Below are 20,878 nucleotides of genomic sequence, written 5' to 3'. Positions count from 1 at the left end.
AAGGTATCCTCTCCTCTCCTTTGTCACACTCCCACCCTTTATTATTCTTTTGGGGAGAAGTAACGATTTAGTTCTTATACTTTTAAAAATGGGTCAACTAAGCTCCTCAATTTATTTTCGTATCAAAGAAGCCCTCTTATTTTGGACAGTGGATCATGCTTACCCTTCTGTCCCATTTTTCTTTAAAACGTGCTGACATGAATATAATTTGCTGACATGACTTTAGTTTAAGTAAAAATAAAAAATAGGTGTAAAATTAAACTCTTTTTTTTATAAAAATAGAAACAAACAAATAAATAGAAAAACTTTTCTTGAGAACCCTAGAAACAACACTTGAGATGCGTCACCATTCTTCTTCTTCTTTCTTTTTTTCTTCTTCGGTCAATCAGTTGCAAATCTCTCAACTCTCACTTTTTTAGGTACAATTCTTCTCTCATCTCTCACTTTCCTATCTCTCTGAACTTCCACTTTCAATTTTGCTTCGAAAACGATGATGGGTTGGAATGATATGTTTCATTAAGCTATCTTTTCACACTTATTCTTGCTTTGATTTCACTTAATGAGTTTCAATTTTGGAGACCCATTCAAAATCAAAAAATATAAACCCTAATTTTATGGATTTTGGGGTTTTCATTGTTTGATGATTCTGGGGTTTTGATTTTGTTGTATAGGGATTGAAATTGTGAAAAAATCCAGAGCTAGAAGAACGGCAAGGCCAAGGCCAATTTCAGCACACGAAGAATTTTTCCTTAATGCTAGCAGTGATGGACTTTGTGCTATCTGCTAGGTTTTCTTTTTCTGATCTGTATTATTATAGGGAATTCTGGAACTGATTGAAACAAAGGGGTGAATTGACCCATTTTTTATACCTATAAGGGCTTATTTCCCCCATTTATGAAAGTATAAGGGCTTCAATATATCGATTTCATAAAGTTTATCGAATTTATCTCCTCTATATCTGAATTTATTCAAGTAGAAATTTAATACCACATGTCATCGATTAATTGGTCAATGACAAGCTGGAATACACGTGGAATATCATAAAATTTTAAAAAAATTACATGTCATTCACTAACTGCCATGTCAGCATGTTTTAACGAAAAATATGACAGAAGGGCTAACGTGGTCCACTGATCAAAGTAGGAGGGCTTCTTTGAAACGAAAATAAGTTGAGGGGCTTAGTTGGCCCATTTTTCAAAGTACAGGGGTCAAATCGCTACTTCTTCAAAAAAATTTCGATTCACGGTTCAAAGGTTCAATCGGGGTTTAAACCAGGTTCGACGTATTGAATTATTTTTATATATAGCTATATTATATGCATATAATGTATAAGGAAACTTTATAAAATACCATATATTCGAATAAAATGTCACTTTAAAAAAAGAAAGTCTCATACCTAGTAGTTAAAGCATTTTTTTTAATGAATATCAGGTCATGAGTTCAAACCCTACTAAGAACAAAATTTAAAAATATTTTCTTCCCTTAAACAAATGAATCGAACCGGGTCAAAACCAACCGATCCTGACTGGTTCAATTGAAAAATTCAGGTTCTGAAAATTATCGGTTCTGACACATTAACCGAATCGAACAAGTGCCCGATCACCAATTGGACCGGTCAAACCGGCTGGTTTGGTCTGGTTTTCAAAAGCTTGAATCTTACTCGACCTAGTTTAATAGGTACTATCAGAATGGCCAAGCGGCAAAACCAAGTAATAATTAAGGGTGCCTATCTCGGCTCAGACTAAAAGTAAGTAATTTCCGAAACACAACATGATTCTTAAAAGAAGACTCCTAATGCAACTCCAAAAACAAAAGATGAATGTCTTCTAATTCAAATAGAAGACATGACTCCAAAATCGAATAAAACTTGTCCAAATACTATATAAAGGCACCTCTGGTAAGGTAAAAGATTCATTCGTAATTTTTTACACTTTTCTTTCTAAGAGCTCTGATGTCCAAAATTTTTAGTTTTTTGACTTATTGTTTTTTGACTTAAGTATCGGAGTGTCTTTTCCAAGAAAAATACCTTGGAGAGACTCTTTAACTAACGTTTGTTCATCCTTCAGCCCAGAAGATTTCATTATCAGCAATCGAAGTAACGTGATTTGGATCAACTTGGTACATTAGTAAAACAAGCAAGATTTGGACATCATCAGATTGACGTTGTTTGTGGAAAGAATAATAAACATCCCAAAAGTTAAATCATGGTTCAAACTAGGTCAATATTGATGCAAGGAACTGGGGTAAGGGTCGCCAGGGAGACAATCCAAACACTCTTATCCCCAATTGACAGAAGCAGCTGATCTCTTGTCTAGTGTAGAAGAGAGCAATCACATATATATTTTTTACTAAAAATTTATTTCATTGTATTAGTTTATTAAATGTTCATAATATTTTATTTTTTAATATATACATGTCAATGGGTCCAATAAGTGAACAAATAAAAAATTAATATACTAAGTTTTTGTGTAACTTATAATGTTGGAACAAGTGGTGTAAATTTAGTAGTTATATGGGGTTAGTGAGTTGGTTTGAAAGTTGGTCACCTATTTTTTTTTTGAAGTCTTTGGGTGATCGACATTTTACCAGAAAATGGCAACAAATGAGGTATAAGAATTTAATGGGGCAATTATAGAGGCAAAAAAAATTGGAGGCAAAGCCAAAACTACTTGTTTTGTTTCAAAGAAAACCAACCTCTTATTGAAAAAAAAAAAATTATCATGAAAAATAACTAATTTTTAGTGTTTAAACAAAAAAGTTGTTAATATTTTTCGGTGTTTATTTGGTGAAAAATATAAATTTAAAAGAAACAAATAAACCGCTACAGCATCATGAATACATAGTTTACAGACCCTAAAGGTACGTATTAGAATTCCAAAATTTTATCAATAAGCAAAAAATATTATATCCGGCTTATAAATTAAGAAGCACATAAGATTGTAATCATGGTGAAAAATGATATACCCTCTTTATAGTGGGATATTGTTTTTCTTAGGTTAGAGTGAATTCTTCTTGATGATTTTTAGTTGCTTTTCCTTGATCTTATCAATTTTTATCAAATAAACAATGAAAAACATAAACATCATTTTTCAAGATTTTATTTTCCATGAAATAAACGGAGCATTAATTAAATCATTATGAGGCTGAAAGAGACTCGTTAATATGTAACATGGCACCAACAAACTTCACATGGCAATATGGCATGTCCAACACTCCCCTCCCATGTGCATATCTGACATTTTGGTCCTCATATTTGCCTACTTTTGTTGACTCTTGTCATTTTATTATTTTCATAACCATGGACTATATATATCCTATATAGAAATACATATAATGTAACAAGGTGGGGTGAAGAGGGAGTTGACCGTCTCAAGTCTAAAATAAACTTTTATGATTCTTTTGTTTATTTTGTTCTTCTTCGTCATGGTGTGCACATTGTCAGAGAATACTTTTAATCTATCTATTTTATATCTATTTTCGTTTTACAATTATGTGACAATTATTCATTCATTTAAAATTCTTTTTTCTCTAAATAAAATGAAAGTATATTAGAACATCTTAACAATAAACCAATTCAAGCTCTGACCATTGAGAGCACTCGCATCAAAATCTTTTAATATATTCTCTATTTCATTTACTCGAACACTATTTTTTTTTGACAATTTACGATTTCTTTGTTTAGACAACAATTGTATAAATATCTCTACAACAAATCTTTACAATATTCAAATATTATTTCTTTAAATTAAAATACTTAAAACGACGTGCCTACACTTTTGGGAGAGAGAAGAGAGATGGGAGAATATATTTTAATATTATATTATATTTTATGTTTAGAGAATCTGAAGTATATATCCAAACGTAAAGAACTACTCTCTAGTACTCTTGCAAATATCTATTTTAGTTATTTTTTTTTACAGACACTGATGCAGTTGCATTTTTGTAACAATGTGTCATTTTCATTATCTATTGTAGCTAGTTGCATCAGTTTACCCATATTGACAAAAGTGATCTAATAATGATAAGAAAAAAAAGAGGGGAAAATGGATAGTGATTTTTATCGTAACTCTATTATTGTAAATATAATTTTGTGTTTATAAAATATTTAAATAAACATATAGATTCTCATTGAATATATGAGGAATTTTAGAACATTATTTATTAGGTTAAAATTTATATTTGTAATATCTTCCTGCGTATCATGTAGGTTTCTGACTAGTTGATCAAAAATTTATATTTCTCTAAATAACATGCTTTCTCCTTTCCACATGTTTAAAAAATAACTTAAAACCATACTAATAGACTATAAAATTTATAGATGTTTAAAATTTTAGAAAAGTTTTTGTATTGCAATGCAAATTTCTCATATACATAAGTTACATTACTCTTCTTTTTTTTTTGTGGCAATTAAAAATAATAAAAAGTTAAAAATAATAATTAAGAACAAAAAAAAGAGAGGAAAGAATTGGGGAATACCAAGAGAAGCACTGTTTATTGCGGCCTTAATCAAATATTCGTGGGCTTACATACATACATACATGAAAAATGCTAATGGACCAACCTATCCTGTCTTTGAACTTGTACAATACAATAACATAATCTTTATATAGTGATGTCGAAAAAGAAATGTGCAATTATCACTAAAGACACAATTCCATCTTATATGGTAAACTCCGAAGAGTGTTTTTTTTTTTTTTTTTTTCGTTTTGGCATCCGTATGAAATTTTTTGAACATCTAGCACCGTACCGTTGTTAGAAATAGCGACACTTCTTTATCTTTAGCATTGCCGCTATTTACAACAACGGCATTGTTAAATTTAATTAAAGTCATTGTTGCAAACAATGGCTATGCTAGAGACAAAACATTGCTGGTGTTATGAAAAGCGGCTACTCTGTTAAATTTAATTAAAGTCGCTTTTGGAAACGACTATGCTAGAGACGAAACATAGCCGCTGTTGTGAAAAGCGGCTATGGGCATTATAACTAATGCCGCTCTTAGCAACAGCGGCAGCTAATGCCGCCATTGCTAATAGCGGCATTCACTGAGATATAAAAATAGACAGAACAACGGCATAGGGTTGGGTAGTGAGGAGAAACAGGTTTGGGGGCCGTCAACCATAGGAGACCATTTTGCGTAGGCCGCCATCGGAGTCGCGGTTCGTCCTTCATCCACGGAGTTTGACCAGAGGTTATCCTTCTCCGTCCGTCCTTCGTCCACGAAGTTTGACCTGAGTTTGAAAGGTGTGCACTAATCATGCTTTGATTTGCTGGTTTTTGCAAATGTGATTCCAAATTTGGTTAATTGACTTGGCTGGATTCAGATTTCGGTGTATGCTTGTTTTTTTATGCTTTGATTTGGTGTTGATTCAGATTTGGGTGAAAAGATGAAAAGCTTTATTGATCTGGGAATGGGGTTGATCTTGCATGCTCTTGTAAATGCAGAAAAGGCATAGTTGTTTCTATATATAACGTAATGCATGCTCTGATCAATCGTTTTCTACTTTAATTCCTTAAGCATCTTTCTCTTTTTATCATCCTGGTTTCCTACCTTAATATGCTTTCATCAAATGTGTTTCATCAGTCTGTATTGGTGCATATTTTAAGTTTGTGTTTTGAGAATGAGAGAAATTAAATACGTCGACTACAAATAATTAAATGTTATGGATTATATTTTATTATATGTCAAATGTTTGTCAGATTGGTAATGGCATGAACACGGGGTGGTCGTTCTACATCTTGAACCGTAGCTTGGGTCACGAGAGTCCAGAATCCTGGTCCAGTAGATGGATTTGTTTTGTATATGCAAGTTGGGCATAGATCAGAGGATGTTTGGAGTGGTCAGGTCAGAGTTTTTTGAGCATAATGTTCATTTTATTTTAATTTATTTATGAAGGTAGTTATTTAAATTTTATTTATATATTTAGGATGGTGATCAACGAGCTATTGTGTTTAGACACCATGTGCTATGGGATTTAGACGCACGTGTTAGGTCATTTGTGATTGACACATGTTTTTCTGGGATCACCCAGATTGGTCATATTAGGCTTGACCATGGACTACTTACCGCTTTAGTTGAGATATGGAGGCGTGAGACGCACACATTTCATCTTCGTTGCAGTGAGATAACGGTCACTCTCCAGGATGTAGGTGTGTTGTTAGGGCTGAGAGTGGATGGTCGTGCTGTCATTGGACATGCGATTGAGTAGTGGGATGATGTCATGCAGCGACTATTGGGTCGGGTTCCCCCACGTACTTAAAGGCAGGGTGCCTCTGTTCGATTGTCTTGGCTGTTTGACAATTTCGGTCATCACAATCCACTGTTCGATGGTGCTGGAGAGGATGTATTACGATGGTATGCTCGAGCCTATATTTTGACCATGTTTGGGAGTTTGTTGTTCACGAGCACCAATGACGATTGTTAGGCATGTCGTACCTTATATACATTTTGTAGTTAAGGTCGTGTGAGTGGCTACATCTATGTCGCCCAGAGATTGTTAGGCACATCGTACCTGGACCATACAGTCCTTTGCCTCCTCTAGGTGCTATCTGGAGTGGGGATCAAACTTTCAGAAATAATCCTACCACTGTGGTTTCGTTTGCTAGGGCTGAGGTTAATACTCAGGGGCCTCATCAGGTACTAATGACAATTTATTTTAAATCCTAAGTATATTAAAATTAAAAACATTACTACTTTAACCCCTAGATTGATGTGATTTCTTGTTATGTCCTGTTTGACCACAGACACTACATTTGTAGCGTGAACTTCCTTCTCGCATGTCCATCTCATTAGTCAATCGTAGTTCAGGGTTCGGGATCAGCAATGGCCCATTGTATAGGGGCCTCCCAATTTCATCTGGTATTGGATGGAAAGTGGGTGCATAAGAAGCTAGGAATGAAGCGGTAGTGAAGTATGACTCCACAAACTGGGAGTATTCTACGTGGTTAGCCGAACAACAAGCAATAACATGCGAACAAGGACGATGATACAACTTTCACATGTTGCATGTACAATTATGTTAATCAACTCGATCCCCAATCTTGACTGCGTGACTTCATGTGCCTTGTAGATTAACTTCAGTTCGACGAACACTATGGAAACTTGAAATGTCGGTGGATCATGATTGAACTTTCATACCTAATGTCGCTTTGATATGTAAACTTCCTGCAATAGAGCTTTCGTCATTTTCCCTGGCTATTGTTTACCTTCACGAAGATTCTGATATGCTATGATCCTTCTTGTCACAAAGTAGTTATTTGACCGATAGAAAGTGAATTACACAATAGCGGTGATAGGTAAAAACCAACCTCCTTTTAGGACATTGTTGAAAATTTATGACATTTTCGTAGTCATGTTACCATAGCGATGTCCATCATCATATGATAATGTCCATCTTTCTTTCTCTTCTTTGTCTAGATAATGACATACTTCGACATTTAGTTCTTTCAACCTTGTCATCCAAAAATCAAACTTCTCCCAAGATTTTTCTCTAGCCATAATATTAACTGTGTCTTTCAATTCAGAATCTTTGAACGTCGTCATAACATTGCTAGCTAAATGTCAAACACAATATCTGTGGAATGCGAATGGCTTAGGCCATTGTTCTCGCATAACGCGTTTGACGCTGGGATGTTGATCGGACAACACACATATCCCCCGCTGTTGGGATATGGGGTGCTGCCGTTTAGATGTAGGTGTGTCGTTGTTTTAAACGACGTCACTGGTTTTTTTCCTAACGATAAAGTCGTGCCACTATTGAGAACAGTGACAAGATGCTAAATAGCTAAAAAATTTACATTGGGCGTTATATGCCCAATAAAAATGTGTAGGGATGCTATATCGAAAAAAAAACTCAACTCCGAACATGTGAATCTCCAATTTCAAACACACGTGGTAATTATAGGGTTTTTGGCCTATGAAAATAGCTTAAAAAATTGTTGAACATAAAGATTGAACAAAAGAACCCTTCTTTTTTTTAGAATGATTTATCCTCACAACTTATATCCAGCTAACCCCTCGGAATTAACACTGGATGTTTGTACTCCAATTCCATTGAGTGCCCCCAGTAAGTTCTATATGGGCTATAGCTATTATGTCAAGCCCAACAAGGCATGAGGAACTAAGTATTCAAAAGCACATATCAGCAGAATTTACTAAATTATTTGTCTTACATATTCACTAAAAGGCTACAAATGCAACATTAAGAGATTTGGGAGGAATGGAAGAGAAGGAAAAGGGAAGGACGAGAAGGGAAGAGAGAGTACATTTCTCTCTCATGTTTGGATAGATAAAAAAAAGAAAGAAAGAAAAGTGGTTTAATTTACTAATTTATCCTTACTTTTTATGTTTAAGTATTATGTACAAAGGTAAAATAGGTTTTTTAACTTATAAATAACTTAATTAGTCGTCCCTTCTAGAGATGGTAATATGTACCTGACCCGCACAGATTTTTCTCGATCCGAGACATGTGCGAGGCCGGGAGGGGGACGCCTCCCAACCCGCCCTGCCTTGCTATACATACATTTATATATACATATACATATACAAATACATATACATATACATATAAACCCTATATATAAGATTTCTTTTATAATATATATAAATATTTATTTGTCTAAACATATATTAATTTGATATTATTATCAAAATCACAGTAACCCCTAAGCTTGTTTGGTAAGTCCAAACCCTAAGTCCCTAAACTTTAAAATCCCTAAACATAATATTACTATACTCTTAATTAGATTGAATAAATGTTGATAAAAACTTAAGACCATAAACCCTAAGTTAAATATGATTATATGACTCTCTAGTCTCTATACCTAAGTCAATTCAATTGATGTTGATAAAAAAATAAGACCTTAAACCTTAAGTTAAATATGACCCTATACTCCTAAATTCTAATTCAATTGAATTGGTGTTGATAAAAAACTTAAGACCCCAAAACTTAAATATAACCATCTACTCCTAATTCAATTAAATTGATGTTGATAAAAGTTTAAGATCCCAAACCCTAAGTTAAATTCACTTGAACACATTCTAATATATTAATATTGTTAAAATAGAGATTTTAATTCTTAGTTTTAATCCAACATAAATGATCCCTAAACCCTAAACCTAAGCACTAAATCCTAAAGCTATAATATGACCCTCTCCTTATAGATGTTGATAAAATCTTAAGACCATAAAATTTTATAAAATAAAGTATAAAATTAAATAATTAAACCTTAAGTTATATATATTTTAAAACTATAGAAGTGTATAATATAAAATTAAAAATCAATACTCATTAAGTCATTAATTTAAATCAAAATATCCAATTATGAAATAATTAACCTATGCCCCACTACAAGCTCACCTTAGTGACTAAGAGACACTGACTCACTAAGAGACTAACCCTAAATCTAAACTCATGTCGCCACTCTCCGTCTCTAACTAGGCTCACTCACAGTCATTGCTTCATCCACACTATCACTACCTACAATGTTGTCGGCTGTCGCTTTTTCCACTCACAGTCACCTAAGTTTCTTGGTCAATTCATGCTCAACCATCAGAGGTACATTTGTTTAACTCTGATAGAGATTTTGCTATTTGGATTTTATTAAACTTCATTTATGATAAGTTGATTTTTGCTAATGTGCATGTTCTCTTGGTTGGATACTGTGAAGAGAATCAAGGAAACTACTTCTCCATTTACTTGAAGATAATTTTTTAGATTCACTTATTTGGTTGTTCTTGATTAAAAGATCACGTGTTACTTTTTGATTTATGTTATTCTTGCCAATTAATGCATCAATGCCATAACAAAAGCAATTGAAAAAATTCGGGATAGTGTTGTGTTATGGACAGCATCGACAAAGAGAAGACAAAAATTTAGACAGATAGTGCTATAGTTACATATAGGAAAAGATAAAGAATTGGTACTTGATTGTAAGACTTGTTGAAACTCCATATATATGATGTTGTCTACTTCTTTAATGTACAAGGATGTTTTCTTTCGTTTGAAACAATGTGACTCATCCTATGATTGCATGCCAAGCGAGGAAGAATGGGAGGTTGTAGGAAATATTTACAAGAAGTTGGAGTTGTTCTTCCATGTGATTGAATTGTTCTCAGGTATCACATATCCTACTACTAATTCTTATTTTTCAAAAGTTTTTGAGATTAAAATAGCATTGATTGAGTGGTGTTTGAGTTCTAATGTTGTGATTAAGGAAATGACATTTCACATGTTTGAAAAATTTAATAATTATTGGAATGTCATTAGTGGAATCATGGGTGTTGTAACTATCCTAGATCTTAGATATAAGATGATATTGTTGAAATTCTACTTTCCTATGGTAACGAGGTAGATGATCACATTAGGAGGATTAAGGGAACTTGTGAGGATTTGATGCTTGAATACAATTCGCAGACTATGGACAAGGATGGCGACTCTTTTCAACCATCATCTAGTATTACAAATGTGACCAAGAAAGACTATCTTGCAAGCTTTGACCAATTTGTTAATAGTAGAAAAAAAGGGTACAATTGAAAATGTAAAATTTGAGCTAGACCACTATCTTGAGGATGATATATTACCTTTGTCTAATGATTTTGATATCCTAGCTTGGTGGAATACTAATGGACCCAAGTATCTCACTTTGCAATGTATTGCATGAGATATTCTAACAATTCTAGTGTCTATAGTTTCTTTTGAGTATGCCTTTAGCACTAGTGGTCAATTGTTGAGTCCACACCATAGTGAACTTCATGTGAAGACAGTAGAGACATTGATGTGTGCTCAAAATTGGTTACGGAATGAACTTTCTACAAATAGAGGTATGTAAAATTAATATGTAAACTAGTTGAAAGTTATTTAATTGAGTTTATCTTATTTTCTAATATGTTTTGGTTGTTAGGTTCTTCATCAAAAAAACTACCGATGGATGGAAGCACAATTCAAAATATTCTTGATGATTGTGATGATGAAGAAGAAGTAAGTGATGTAACTATACTTGGTTGAATTTGTTTTATGATGTTTGGGGATTTTATTCTGATTGTATTGAACTTGTCTATTTTAGATGTTTGGGTGATGTAACTTTGATTTTATTGAACTAGTTTATTTTGAATGTTTGGATGATTGTAGGAATTTATTTTGGATACTTAGATTAAGTAATTTAGATGATTGTAGTAGTTTAGTTTGAATGTCTATTTTGGATGCTTAGATTAAGTAAAAATACTTTATTTGATTTAAATTATTTTCAAATAATTTTCTATTTAAAGGATACATAATAAATAATAAAGAAAATTAGTAACCTTTGAAAATTTTTCAAAAATAAATTGTCTAAAAAATTCCTACCTTGATAGCAGTGACTAAATACTATCGTCAACGATGTCAACTCGATCACCTATACGAATACTGGTGTATTATTGGTTAATGCAAATTTGATTGAATATCATACTACCTATTTACTGATTGTTTCAAAATTTCTAATTATTTATCTGGCCAATATTGGGCCTACTGAGCCTAGCCATTTGAGCCTTAGACCCAATTTACTTAGATGTCAAATGACTCGGTCAAAATTGATCAAAGTCAACTTCGATTAAATGGGCCCGAATTATGGGAATGGGCAAACAAACAAAATGGGCCAACTAGTACATTAGGGTAAAGTTCAAAGAACAACTAGGACTATTGACAGGTAAAAGACCCAATTGGGTCAACCCTAACTCAAGACACATCAGCTGCATGTGTTATGCACTTGGCAAAAACTGGAGGTAAGACAGCGAAATATGAAACTAGAGGGGTAAATTTTTAATATATAGCCAATTAAGTTTGAAACGAGAGGGGTTTCCTTGTTCTCATGCCAATCACATTAGTAGCATATATTCAAAATTACTATTTAGTAGTGTAAATTCAGAATTACAGTTAAACAACATAGAAGTAGTTTGGAACTTTGAATCATAATTCTAATAGACTCTAGAGAGTGTTTTTTTAATACTTCATTTTTAAGATTATTTTATTTTGTTTAAAAAACAATTGCGTTTTGGAGTCGTAAATGGAATAGCCAATTAAGTTTGAAAGATATTCGTAATTCAGAATTGCTATTAAACAACATAGAAGTAGTTTGGAATTTTGAATCATAATTCTTATAGAAGTATAAACTATAGTGTTTTTCAAATTTTTTTAATACTTCATTTTTAAGATTTTTTATTTTTATTTTGTTTAAAAAACAGTTAGGTTTTGGAGTTGTAAATGGAATACCAATTAAGTTTGAAAGATATTCTCAATTGTCTATTTCTTTAGCTCAATCATCTGAATTCATCCAAACACATTCTTTAATTGTCAATCTTTATCTAGAGAAATCCTTATTAACAGAACAAGTAACTCTCCGACTCTGTACTCGGCTAACTACAGAGACCATATTCTTTCCTTGTCAATCCTTATTCAAAGAAGAAGTATCTCTCTATTGTTGATTTTGGCTTAACTACATAGACTATGAAACGAGTAGTAGCAGAAGTAGAAGTAGAGCAAGAGATGGCAGAAACCTTAAAATGCCAGAGAATTGAAGATCATCTCTATATTCCCTATAAAAATTTCTTCCAACAATTGTAGAAAACGTTTGAGAAGAACATCGACAATTTGCGATTGCATCAACAGATCAAGCTTGAAATCAAACATACAAAGTTTGACATCCAAACAATGGTCCTCAAGCTTAATGATCTGTTTCACGGAAATGACGAGATGATCGAGTCCTTCAATATCCTATTGGCTCCCAAAAGAAGAAGAACAAACTATGACAACATTCAGGAATCAATGGATTTTTTCAACAAGGTACAAACCGATTTCGAGACAAGGCACATGTGTATACCCAGTTCCTTGATCATCAAGATTTGTTGGATGAGACCCATCAACAAGAAAACAATCAAACTGAAGCCCATCATCAAAAGAAGAAGAATAGTGATAGGGTTGGGTTCAAATGATTATTATTTGATGATGATACTGATGATAATTATGAGAGTGAGACCAGCCGTAAACAAGAGGAGTCCAAAAATTGGTTCAAGAGCGAAATTTTGTTGTATAAGAAGGTCATGTCCAAGCTGATCAGTTTCGATGAAAACCTAGATTTCCTGAGGTGTCTTTATCATTATAATAGAAGAGAAATTGACAAGACCTAGTTGCTTAATCTGCTTAAGAGTCAAATAGGTATGCATTTAGAGCTTATGCTTGATTTGGATCAATTTTTGGAATACTGTGACTGTAAAGATGGAAATAAACTTTGGGGTCCAAGCTATACTAATATGCATGTCTATAATGAAGCTCGGGGTAGAAAGGTTTATATAGGTGGCTTAGGAGTTAATATCTTCATGAGTTACATAGGTTTCAATAGATAAGTTTAAACAAAGTAATAAATACTTTAAGTATGATAATAAATAAATGTTTGGTTACTAAATTATTAAAGATTTAATCTCTTTTAATTTAAAATAACGCCAACAATCCCCCACCTATTTTAAATAAATGAAAAAAGAATATACCCAAGTAGAGAGGATCATAATGCATCATGAAGGTATACTTTGTATTGAACCCCCACTTAGTGAACCAACAACCTTTACTCCAGAGTCAATAGTGGTATCAGACTTGAACTATGACTACTTTGAGAAAATAAAGTATCACCGATCACACATGATACTTCAGGTGTAGACATATGCTTCCACAGCCAACACTTTGCGACCATGTGCTGATCCTAGTATTTGTAAGTGCTATTTGAGAATTTGCCCAAATTCTCATTAGGAGCAACCCTACTCCCACACTTGTATAGGTTAATTCTGTCAAGGGTGTTCCTGTACATCATACACCCCACTCATACGAGCTACAGATACTCATTAAGAGTATTAGAAAACTCAACCTCCAAACAGTAAAGGGTTTGGGAGATTCCATCTATGGAGAGAGTTGAGCAATTTCAACGAATCAAAATGGATTATTGTACTATATTTAGTGTTCTTAGAAGTCTAACTTGTTAGTTTAGCTTTCGTACAACGTTTTGTCAAGAAAAGATGCCAATAGACCAAGTTATGTCTGAAATTACACAAAAACGTAAAAAGCTCATCTATGAAGAGAGTTGAACAATTTTAAAGCATCAAATTTGAACGTTGTACTGTATTTAGTGTTCTTAGTAGTCTAACTTGCGAGTTTGGCTTTCGTACAATGTTTTGTTAGAAAAAGATATCAATAGACCAAGTTATGTTTCAAATTGCACAGAAACGTGAAAAGCTCATCTATGGAGAGAGTTGAACAATTCCAAAGCATCAAAGTGGACCGTTGTACTCTATTTAGTATTCTTAGATGTCTAACTTGTTAGTTTTGTTTTTGTACAACATTTTGTAACTAATAGAGGCGAATAGATCAAATTATGTTTGAAATTGCGCAAAAATGTGAAATGGTAGAGGAGTTGAGCAAAGACCAAGTTTGATGGTTTGTAATTGCTCAATTGTCACCATGGACAAATTTTTCATGTTTTCATCCAATTTCGAACAAAATTTGGTCTTTGTGCATCATTCCCTTCCCTTATTGGCATCTTCTTTGTTCAACATAAATATCTATCTAACTTGCTATTTTATAGTGCAGAGTGGACAAAGTAGTTTATGCTATATCTATACCAAAACAGTATCCCAAGACAAAATAAATAAATCCAACATAAAAATAATCTATATATTAAATTAGTGAAGCAGCAATAACAATCACTAAACATGACAAAACACCCGTGCCATCTACAAATAACATAATTAGACATCTCTGCAATATGATGAACCTGACATTCTATTAGCTCAAATTATGCAGGTTTTTTAAAGTGAAATAGAACTAAAAAGTCCAAAAAACACAAACCATGCTTATGTAAATATGTTCAATATGATTTTTACCTATAAAAAATAACACATATTATTAGTTATTCAAACAAAATAACATGAAAACAAAAAGTCTATGTGACAATAGCAAAAGTGGTTTATTACATAAAGCATAAGACATTCTAGACTGCATATTAGGGGTGTGTTTGTTAGAGCGGTATCATTGATTTTCAATGCTAGCTTAAAAGCTGTGTAAAAAAACTGTATAAAAAGTTGTGTAATAAATTGTGAGGTTTATAGCTTATAAGCTGTTGAATGAGTTGTGTTTTGTTTGGTTAATTTTAATATTAGATACATATTAATGTAATTTAGTATTGTATGTTATAATTAAGTTTTTTTGGTAGGTTTTATTTTAAAAAATCACCACTTTTTGATAAAATTTGTCTTTGTTTGACTCTATTTTTTGGCAATTACAAACCATCAAAGTGTTTTGCTTTACTTTATTCATTTTGTAATGTCAAACCTTTTCACATATTATGCTCACCATTTTCCTTCCCTTCCCTTCCCGTAAATCCCTCAATCCAAACATACTTTAAAGACAATTCCTATACTTAATGTCGTGCACTAATTTAAATTACATACATTTTCCTCTAGGACAGAAACCGTGATTTTTTTCTCATTCTTTGATGCCATAGTTGATTATCAAGTTACCTAGAGGATTTCTACAAGAAAGATGCAAGGGAAAAAAGTGTTGTTGGCATGTATGAAAAAAAAATGCGTTTTGAAGGATTTTTGCATAATAAATATAGAGTGTATTTGGTGTACTTTTGCATCACAATATATACTGCTAATAGCATATATTGTGGTGTAAGAATGTGAGGCACCAAACAACAATATTTGGGGGCAAACTCTAAGACAATATTAGGATAATAATATGACACTTTGAATATGGTGCTTCATTGGACAATTCTATAACATTTTTATCACAATTTTTCACATATGTCCAACAATTTAATTGATTTTCCGATTTAACCCTTATGTCCAATGCCAACTTTATATATTTATCATGCAAAAATCCTTCAAAATGCATTTATTCAAATTTAATATTCAACAATAAGTATTAGATTTTTATTTAAAATAAATAAATTAATGAGTAAGTGATTAAAGCATGTGGAAGTCAGAAAGCAAATCCTAACCCTAAGTAACCTAATCTCACAAGATCCTAGTGTCCATGCCTATCACATAATATCATGGGGTGTTGGTCGCTTCATCAATCTCACTTGTAAGTAGGAAAGAAAAAAGGGATTGAGCAAAAAAAAACTCAATAGAAGTAAGTACCCGACAATAGCTTAGATCTCGATAAGACATATATTCAAGTGAGTAATTAACAACACAACAAGAGGTGCTATAAAGCGTAGAGTAGATCTATCGATAAATAGGAGGCAAGAAAATATGAACATGATCATGCCACACAACCATCCATATATAGACACTCACACACATAATCATATACATAAAGATCCAAAATTTACAACAACCATCATGAACATAGCAGTTCGAAAATAATCATTGGAGGTTGTGGCAATCTATCACATCGTTGTGCCAAAAGAAGAGTGACAAGAGAGAGTTTAGAAATACCTCGTATCATTAGGGTGGGTAGCAATAATAGGGTGGGTAAATTCCCTCAAACAGTTATGACGTCTAATGGTGGTGTGTTGCTAGCACGACAATCGCAAACAACCTAACCATAACATCTGACTACTATCAACAACACAACAACCACTACCGACAATCAATCGATCAATCACAACAACAATATGATGCATGAATTGTATTAATTTCATTTTCACATGCACCAAAATTGTTTCGAAAACTAGTTTCGAAAATATTTGTTGTTTCTTAAAACATCATGCACAACTCTGTCAAAATTTAATAAAATTAAAAATACTTTATTTGATTTAAATTATTTTCAAATAATTTTCTATTTAAAGGATACATAATAAATAATAAATAAAATTCGTAACCTTTGAAAAATTTTCAAAAATAAATTTGTCTATTTTAGAACTTTCTACCAACACGATTTTCAATCAATGCTTCTCTAACTAAATACCAAGATCAATTTCAATTGCAGCAAATGACTACCATATCAACAAATCATGATATCCGAATATCACTAGAATGAAGAGGATATCATTTCATGAAAATTATACTGTGCACAAAAATCGAGCACTAGAGGCCAAAAAAACAAAATTCCTACCTCGATAGCGGTGACTAAATATTATTGTCAATGATGTCAACTCGATTATCTATACGAAAACTAGTGTATTATTGGTTAATACGTAGTTGATTGAATATCAGACTACCTATTTATTGATTGTTTCAAAATTTATAATTATTTATCTAGCCAATATTGGCCAAACAAATCGGTCAAAATCGATAAAAGTCAACTCTGATAAAATGGGGCAAAAGTATGGAGTTTGTCAAACATACAAAATGGGCTAACTAGCATGCTATGCTAAAATTCAGAGAACATATATGACTATTGGTGGGTCAAATACCCAATTGAGTCAACCCTGACTCAAGACACCCGAGCTGCTTGTGTCATGCACTTGGTGCCACCCAAGTCACCGGAACCATAACTCGGGTCTTCATGCAACCTCGTCTATCGGCGACGAACTATGTCGTTGTGGGTAGTGTTGATTTCAATGTTGCTATACATCTTCATGGCACCCAAACAACTTAGAGAGAGAACTCATCCAACTCAGTTCCTCTTCGTCGGTGATGATTTCAATGTTGCTATACATCTCCGATATTTTCAGTTATATCTCTGTCATGATATATCATGCCGATAAATGTTTCACTCAAGCTACAATATGTGAAGAGAGAGAAAGAGGTGTAAGATTTTACCTATCCTCTTTCGCCACCTCTGTCGATATTGGCCGGAGGTCTGTGATGCCCGACGATAATTCTGGTCAATCTTGGAAAGTGATAGCTCTTGCCTATCGGATGCTTAGCAGATTAATGAGCTTCACCTCCCAAGATACAACACCTTAACCTAAACTCGACAGCACTACGTGGAATAGGTCTCTGTCGAACTGTCTTGAATTGGCAGCACTCAAGCACAGAAAACAGATGAAAAATGAAACTTCGAGAGAGAGAGAATTTTCGGTGTAGCTTGGAAGTCGTCCTTCATGGGGTATTTATAGTAGAGGAGATCCCAAAGTCCGAAAAGAATTAGAACTCTATTACAAGCACAAGTTTGACACGAAATTGAATTTCATCTCTTAGTATGAGATAAGAAATTAAGAATTTAATTTGAGAATAAACTCTATCTCATAAAGAGAAGAATTTAGTGAGAAAAGAAGGTCCATCTCATTAGTGTTTAATCACCCCACCAATTGTAATTGAATTAGGACTCTAGTCAAACTTTGACCGAAAAATATAATAATGTTTTTATTCGTATCTCTAATGCTGAAATCTTTAAACTTTTCCATCACTTTCTCAATGTAGTGAGATTGTGTTAATCCTAGGCCATCTGAATGTCTCAGAATTTTGATGCCTAGTATAACATCAGCAACACCTAAATCTTTCATGTCGAAATTCTTTTCGAGCATCTTTTTGGTTTGTTTAATAACTTCAAAGTTATTTCCAAGAATTAACATGTCATCGACATATAGACATACGAATACACAACCACTTGAATTGGTTTTTGAGTACACACATTTGTCGCACTCATTAATTCAAAATTCATTCCGAATCATCGCTTGGTCGAATTTCTCATGCCATTGTTTAAGAGCTTGTTTAAGCCCATACAATGACTTGATAAGTCTACGGACTTTATTCTCTTGTCCTTTGACTTTAAAACTTTAAGATTGTTTCATGTAGATCTCCTCATTGAGATCACCATTCCAGAATGTCGTCTTTACATCCATTTGATGGATTTGTAAGTTGTATAGCAAAGCTATAGCAATTAGCATTCTTATGGATTTAATTTGTGTTACCGGAGAGTAAGTATCAAAGTAGTCTAGACCTTCTTTTTGTCTAAACCCTTTTACGACCAATCTCGCTTTATTCTAATATATGGAACCATCAATCTTTAACTTCTTTCTAAAGACCCACTTACACCCAATTGAATTATGTCTAAGTGGAAGATTGACCAATTCCCAAGTATGCTTACTTAGGATTTATTCAATTTCACTATCTATAGCTTCTTTCTAAAAGAAAGCATCTGGAGTAAACATGGCTTCTTTAAAAGTTTGAGGTTCACCCTCTAACATATAAGTTAGGAAATTGAGACAAAAAGACTTAGCAACTTTTGATCTCTTACCCCTTCTAGGTTCAAACTCTTTAGCTTCACCCGGTTCATCTATAGGAACAGATTCCCTAGGTCTCTTTTGGGGAAGTTCTTCTTGCCTTCATCTACTAGGATATAAATCCTCAAAAAATTAAGCATCTCTTCATTCCATGATAGTATTTGATTGGATATCAGTAATTTTTTATTTGTGTACCAGAAATCTAAATGCACTACTATTTTGAGCATATCCAATAAAAATACAATCAATGGTCTTTGGACCAAGCTTGATCTATTTTGGAGGAGGAACTGCAACCTTAGCCAAACACCCCCATACTTTCAAGTATTTGTAAGAGGGAGTCCTTCCATACCATAACTCATATGGTATCGTATCAATTTTCTTGTGGGGTAGTCGATTAAGAATATAGTTGGCAGTTCGGACTACTTCCCCCCACAAGTTTTGAGGTAAACCAGAACTTATAAGCATGTCGTTAACCATCTACTTAACAGTTCTATTTTTCCTTTCAGCAATTCCGTTTTGTTGAGGAGTGTAAGGTGCAGTTGTTTGGTGAATTATTCCCAAACTAGAACACAACTCATCAAAGTTAAAAGATGTGTATTCGCCTCCTCTATCAGATCTGAGTATCTTGATCTTTTTACCTAGTTGGTTCTCAACCTCATTTTTATACTTGATAAAACTACTCGTAGCTTCGTCTTTACTACTTAGCAAATAAATATAGCAAAAAACATGTACAATCATCTATGAAAGTGATGAAGTGCTTTTTTCCGCCTCTACTTTCCACAAATTTTAAATCACATAAATTGCTATGGATTAATTGTAGAGGTTTAGATTGTCTATCAATTGAGCTAAACGATTTCTTTGCAAACTTAGCCTCAACACAAGTCTCACACTTGTAATTACCATCCAAATTAAATTTAGGAATTAAACCTAAGTTTGCAATTCGTTTCATTGTTCCATAGTTGACATGCCCCAATCTACCATGCCATAGAAAAGGAGAAACAACAAAGTGAATGAAGACTTCTCTTTATTCATAATAATTTTTGGTTACATAAACTTAGAGTTATTATCAATAGCAACAACATTGGCATTGAAAAGACCATCCGTTAAATACCCTTTCCCCACGTACGTTACCCCTTTAGAAAGTACAAACTTGTCGAACTCAAACACCATCTTGAATCCCTTTTTGCTAAGTAAGGGGCCCGAAATCAGATTATTGCGAACATTTGGGATATGCGCCCCGTTCATTAGGGTGATCTCCTTGCCAGAGGTGAATTCCATAATCACCTTTCCTCTACCATGGACGGTTGTTGAAGCAGAGTTAGCCATGTACATCTTATCTTCTGCGCCAACTATCTCATAAGATGCAAATAGATCCTTGTGAGCACAAATATGATTTGTTGCTCCGATGTCTATCCACCATCCTTAGTGTTTGTAACCAATGACAGTTTTGAGATCAATGCAGTCAGCATCTCTTCATCATCGTGCTCAGTCACGTTGGCTTGTTTAGCCGCTTCTTTGCCCTTGCCTGTTTTGGGGCGTTTCGTGTAATCCTTAGCTTTATGGCAAGGCTTGCTGCAAACATAGCAATTCCCTTGAAACCTCTGGGACTGCTCCTTTTGCTTTCCTTTGCCTTGAAAATGTTTCTTTCTTTTTCCATCGCCCTTGGGTTTGGAAGATTCGACCATGTTGGCCTTCAGTTCCTTAGTAGGAGTAGACTTCTTCCTATTGTCTTCTTCAATACGAA

The 20,878-nt window shown here is 33.5% G+C and overlaps 1 long non-coding RNA gene across 1 annotated transcript; it reads left to right on the top strand.

Annotated features, from left to right (window-relative positions):
- The first annotated feature begins 324 nt into the window (after nt 1-324).
- LOC120008470 lies at nt 325-921 on the top strand. Its single transcript, XR_005470510.1, has 2 exons — nt 325-419; nt 672-921. It is a non-coding gene; the product is annotated as an uncharacterized LOC120008470 (long non-coding RNA).
- Nucleotides 922-20,878: the final 19,957 nt, after the last annotated feature.

This window comes from Tripterygium wilfordii, chromosome 11 (assembly GCF_013401445.1).
Source record: "Tripterygium wilfordii isolate XIE 37 chromosome 11, ASM1340144v1, whole genome shotgun sequence".
NCBI lineage: Eukaryota > Viridiplantae > Streptophyta > Magnoliopsida > Celastrales > Celastraceae > Tripterygium > Tripterygium wilfordii.
The sequence above is the reverse complement of the archived record's forward strand: the minus strand, read 5'-3'. Positions and strand labels throughout refer to the sequence as shown.